This window comes from Centroberyx gerrardi, chromosome 10 (assembly GCF_048128805.1).
Source record: "Centroberyx gerrardi isolate f3 chromosome 10, fCenGer3.hap1.cur.20231027, whole genome shotgun sequence".
Lineage (NCBI taxonomy): Eukaryota > Metazoa > Chordata > Actinopteri > Beryciformes > Berycidae > Centroberyx > Centroberyx gerrardi.
This window is the reverse complement of record NC_136006.1, coordinates 1101799-1107874: the sequence shown is the minus strand read 5'-3', so window position 1 is coordinate 1107874 and position 6076 is coordinate 1101799. Positions and strand designations below refer to the sequence as shown.

Sequence of the window (6076 nt, the reverse complement as noted above, 5' to 3'; positions counted from 1 at the left end):
TCCCTCCAAAATGTCATTTTTTAATATTTTGCAAACAACGTGGACAGCCATCCCTCTGACAGAGGATACCTGTTATTTTGTGGGAAAATCTTCTGGCCTCAGCGAGCGGCTCAAAGTCCAGTGTAAGGAGGAGTGGGGTGAGGGGGCGTCCCTGCCTTGCTCCTCTCCCTAGGGGGAAAGTCAGAGTGCGCCTGCCATCGACCGGTACGCCGGCCATTGGTGAGCGGTACAGAGTAGAGGTCTGTGCGGGGGGGCGGGGCGGGGTGAGGGGATGGCTGCCTGCAGGTGTCGCCAAACCTGCAACAGATGTTAGTGGTGCGGGTGTGTGTTTTCCGGCTGCGGGCGGGCAGTCACGCCTTTAAGCCGCGCGCTGGATAATGTCACTGTTTGTGCACCGTTACATGCCACACACGCACCAAATAGCTATTTGGCACAGTTAGGCTAATAGCAGAAAACTGTCCAGGTGCAGGCGGTTGCGGTGCACAAAGCAACGGGAGCGGTCATAAATAAACAGGCCTGTGCAGACCTCTAGTACAGAAGTCTAACCCACTTAATGAAATTGGTGCCAAACCCAAATCTGTCTAGAGCACTAAATATAAAGTGCCATTTGATCAAACAAACTGAGACCAAGTCTTACTGTTTCCTGGATTTTTGGACAGTTCCCCATTGGTTCATAGAATATAAAAGTCTCTTTTGATTAAATCCCATTTGATCCGGGTTAATGAGTGAAGGTCAGAAGTTTTCCAGCCGTCTGGAGAGCAGCCTTGCTAGTATGTTACTGTTACTGTTATACGGCTTATGGGTCTGTAAGAACCACAATGTTCAGAGGGTTTGTTTTTCTTGAGGATTAGAGATATATTTCATTTCATTTCATATTTCAGATTAGAGATATATTTCATTCCATATTTGCCAGGTGCAAGATTCCAAGACACCATCTGCTGCCAGAACCTCTGAAAGCTTCAGCTCCGTTTGCTCTGGAAGAACAGCGCCCACTTCCTGGTTTCTGCCGTAAAGCGATCCAGCAGAGTTTCCTCCAAATCCACCAGGTGGAGAAACTATGGAACATTTTTACCATCATTATACTGATGTCTGTGCTGATGATTTATTTATGTCATATTTAAGATTCTCAGAGTTAAATTCAGTTAAATCCATTCAAAATGTAGATAAACCACTGAAGTTATTAGAAGTCTTAATAGGACTTAACTAGTCCGTACCCGGGGATGCGCGCACCACAACTCTGCGCAGACTTGCCAAAAATGCGCATAAACAGCGTAAATTTGGGAAAATGGAAAAATCAGCTTCGTCAGTCCCTGCCTATATGCTCAACGCCCATGTGCAGTTTCAGATTGATGGGCCGACCCGTTGAGGAGCAAAATAGATGCAGACAGACAGACGGACAGAGTTTTCCTTATTTTATAGTAGGATATTGATACCAGACTTTAATTTGGGCAAATTTAACTGTTTGTCTGTTATTCAGTATTACCAATATGTGACAGCTAAACATGTAGTTTGAGGCTGTAGATTATGATGGTTGTAAATATTGCAGAAAAACAAAGCTCCATTTTAGTTACAATGCTTTAGGAAAATGCTTTACTTTCCATCTGTGAGTAAAACTTTTAGACAACATTATGTGAATACACCCGAAGTTCAGAGGTCACAGAGAAAGAAAACAGTACAACCAACATTTAAATAAAAAAATAAAAACTAGAAATAAATTCCAGCTTGCATCTTTAATGAGCGCTGGCCTCTGTGTTTTGGTCGAGGCTGCTGCTCCCTCAGGACCAGCAGCAGTGACCCGACCGTCCTGGGAGCGAAGAGACGGTGTGGACTAATGACCTGTTTACAGTCTTAATTAGACTTTATTAACGAGCTCGTCAGGACTTAACGAGCTGCTCTCAGGTGGGCTCATTATCTCAGCTGTTACACATTCAACAGAAGTGACCAGTTGTTTTGAACCAGGACAGAATGATCCTCTGTGGCATTAAACCTTTCAGATTCTTAACTTTGATGATTAAAGTTAATTGCTTTGCAAGTCTATACATTTATAACATTGATGATTGACTGATATAATAAATTCAACTTCAACTTCAAGATTATCAAAAAAATAAAGATTGGGTCCTTGGGTGTTGCCCAAGTGTTAAAGGAGTTCAGAGAGCTTCTTTAGGCCCACAGGTCATTTTTCTGCTGTAGATTTTATTTAAAAAGTCAAAACAAATGTGATTTGCTGAGGGAAGAAACACAAAAGTTCAGTAATGATCAGATTCCATGTCAGCATTAGCTGTGTTCAGTCCTGGTGGGCTGGAGAGGGCTAAGACATAAAAAAAAACAAAAAAAAAAACTAAACCTCCACAATGAAAAAGAAAAAGGAGTGTTTGCTCTTCAGGAACCTTCATGAACAGGCGAGCTGACTGCGCTAGTGCTCCTTAATAACATGTAGATAGGCATTTTGCATATAATTATTGTTCAAACATCAGTGACTTGTGGATTTGGTCATGAAAATTAGGCTTTGCGATCAACTCGAAGCATCTCGGAGTATGAAGGAAATGATAAGAATGGAAGTAATGCAAACAAAACATTTGAAAAGGTAATTTTAACTGCAATGTGATTACACTGTTAAACAGGCGTGTCGAGTTAATGTGAGTTGCTAGTATCTTTCTTCTCTTGCCTTGGAACAGGTCAGAGGTCGCTGTGTTGCAGGAAAACTCACAAAATCAGCTGCTCATTGCTTTCATATGCTGGTTTGTCAGAAAATAAACCTGGAAGACCAACGATAAACAAACATGGCCATCCTGCTGCTTAACAAGCTAATTTAACAAACTTATGATGGTTAGTCTGCTAACTACAAACTTGTAATAAAGCTGCATGTGTATAGTAAGTAAGTGTTTTCTTACTGTTGACTGACACTAAATCAGATTTTTCTGCCGTGTTGGGAAGGTGAAAGGTCATCATTGCATCATAACTCGGAAACTCAGAAATTTCTCCATCTTTACGACTTCATCATCTGACTCTGAACGGCGTTCATGTGAAATGTTCAAGTAGGAAATTTGTTTTTCCATAATCTGACAGCATGTGAGAGCAGGGAGAGAATCCACTTCAGTGACTTCAGCTGAGTGTCGGCCGCTGACAACAAATAGTGCGTTTGAAAATGTTTCTGACAGTTATATTGCCTTTCTGCCTTTAGACACCATGACTGTCAACGCTGCAGACTCAAATCCTGTTCATGAGTTTTGTTGCATGTTGTCCCTCCGTTTCGTATTTCCTCCTCTCATGTCCTGCAGCGCACCGTGCAATAAAAGCCTAGAAAACAATCTTCCAGTCAGCACAACACACAGCAGACAGCCTCTTCATTTTGTGATAAAAATTTATTTATTATCCGTGAGTAACTACAGCTGTAGTGTTCTCCATACATGTCATCTGCAGTTCGTCAAACTGATATATATTTATAAAAATTAGAGAAATATAATCTACATACATCTAATACAAAAACAAAACAATCTAGGTGTGATAGTTCACTGGTTGGTTTTAGCGTTGGGGAGTTGTAATACGTGAAAATTAAGTGCTGGCGAGAAGATCTCAAAGAAGACGGATGCTCAAATGATAATATCATTATTATAAATCTGTGCTTTAAATAAGTCTAAAAAATAAAACATTCTTAAAAACAACCACCAAACAGGCCCAGGTAAATTTAACAAAGAAACAAGGCGTAATGCAGATGAGGTCACACACAAACACACACCCGTGAAGTTTTAAATTTGGTTTTCTTTGGTTTGGTTGAAAACAGCAGTCAGCCCGAAGCCTTTAAATAAATGATTAAAACACAAACAAACAGCTGGAATGTGGCAAAATGTTAAAAGATATGGTTTTAACATGGTGACGGCCGCCCGGCCGCCCCAACATCTCACCGGGACACGAGACACGGTTCAGTCGGTGGGTTTCTCTCCACCGGCACACTGTGGGGAAACTTCCTGCTCTGCTCTGAAGATGCTCCAGAGGATTTTCATGTCAGTAAATCAGTTTAGTTTTGCTGGTCTGGAGCGAGACGACCAGACGACCAGCAACGTGTCACTTTCATTCAAATCTGATCATGATAATTGGTGCTAATTTCAGCCGTAATTTTTTTAGCGTGTAATTTTTTTTCTTCTTCTAGACGTGACATCTGTCTTCCTCCTGACATGAAACTGGTGGCGTTACACTAAATCTGTACAGGAAGTTCTGCTTTTTCAGTGCAAATGTCAAGTTTTACTTTTCTAAATGAATGTAAAATCTTGACCTGATGTATCTGGGCCAAATATTGTTTTCCTGTGTGTTTCATGAATTTGGGGAGTAATTAATTCATTGATTACATGTAGACTCCACATTAACACCAGGACTAGGCAAATCTGGTTTTGATTCACTGCCAAACAGTTTTCATCATGAAAACTTCATAGACAGCTAGCAAAAAATGCCGCAAAACAACACTGGTTTTAGTTTCCGCATGCATGATCAACACACAAGTAAAACCAATGCACGCTACAGCAGCATCACTATGGAAACAGTGAATAAACTATCAGAGAGTTCAACATGTTCAGTTGGAGCGAACTGAAATCTAAAAACCTTCAAAACTGTGGTTACCTTTAAATCAGTTGAAAAATGGCTTCTTAGTTTTGTAAGAATTCCTCATTCAATCAATGGATAACGCCGTCTGCTAGCTTATCTCGTGGCTAGCTGCTAACTGCTAACACTGCTATCAAGCTGTTTTCCCGGGCAGCCGAAGGATCAATATTGATTATTTTACTTCATTATGTGACAAATGTGAAATCAAACCCAGACTGTTAAAAGCGTGTCTGTGTCCCTTTAAGGCGTCGTAACATCATAAGGCAGCGGCGATGTTAGCTGTGAAATGTTCGTGGGCGGCCGGGCGCCGCTCAGATCAAACTGCTGTCCGAGTAAAAAAGACAGAAAGTGCCAAACAGAAGAGAAGAGCCGAGCTGAAAGATTCAACTTCAGAGGGAGAGGGTCCTAAAGACTGAAGCAGCTAGACTAAAGGCTAAAAAAGGGGGTTACTATTATAATTTATCATCATCATCATAATTGTAGTTCTGACCCTGAGCCTTATATTGACAGAGTTGGGTCACGTCAGTTTTAAGGCGTTTGGTTGTGGCTGTTCTTGTTAAAGCTGCACCGGGTCATTTTCACACGCTGGCGACCCGAAGTGGCAGCGAGAGGTAACTGTTTGAATTTGGAGGACTTCATTACCCAGAAATCCTGTGCGGTGAGGTCAGTAAACAAATCTGTGCTGCTTGGTACCTCAGGAAACCAAAGATCTAATGTTGGTGAGTCCGGATTTCTCTCCTGGATTTCCCTCTTCAGTCTGGATCAACAGGGAGAACCTGCAGGGACGAGACGCTCCGCTCTGCTGCCGCATCACTTCCTGTTTACCAGTCCCTCCAGGAAATTGCGATTTTGCGATCGCAATAATTAACGCGAATTCAAGAAATCTCCGCAATATTTGCGATATTATATTTGATATTATATTATATTTGCCGCAACTTTTCCGCATGAAATGGCCAAATCAACAGACCGCTTGTGATTTGGACCAATTGTCGCATTCGGTGTCGTGGGAACTGACGTCATCGCAGCGCGCATTCAGGAGGAAGATGAACAAAACTCACCTGCCAACAAATGACTGCAAAACAAAACCAAACGAGTGCTGCAAGAATCGAGGTGAGTGCAAAATTCAAGCTCTTGGAAGAGTTAATAGCTTAAACGGAGAGTGGAAGAGAATAGGGGAGGCTGTGTGTGTGTGTGTGTGTGTGTGTGTGTGTGTGTGAGAGTGTGAGAGAGAGAGAGAGATTTTTTTTTTCTTTTTGCTTGCAATTTTTCCCAATTCCCACAATTTTACAGCAAAAAGAGCACATAAAACCCCGCAAATTGTATCGCAATATTTGAGAAAACACGCTGCAAAATCAAGCATTTTTGGCCGCAATAATCACAAAAAACTTTGCGAAATCCTGGAGGGACTGACTCACACTGAGACGCTGCAGCTTTACTGGGAAATCTGGACTAGAGCAGCTTTAAATTCATCTTAAAGTATTTA

At 41.7% G+C, this 6076-nt stretch overlaps 1 long non-coding RNA gene across 1 annotated transcript in view; it reads right to left on the bottom strand.

The window, feature by feature from the left end:
• Positions 1–3343: 3343 nt before the first annotated feature.
• Positions 3344–6076, bottom strand: part of LOC144539933 (uncharacterized) — a 2942-nt gene continuing 209 nt past the window's right edge. The window contains exon 2 of the long non-coding RNA XR_013505162.1: positions 3344–6076. This exon is cut by the window's right edge and continues 75 nt beyond it. This is a non-coding gene — a long non-coding RNA (uncharacterized LOC144539933).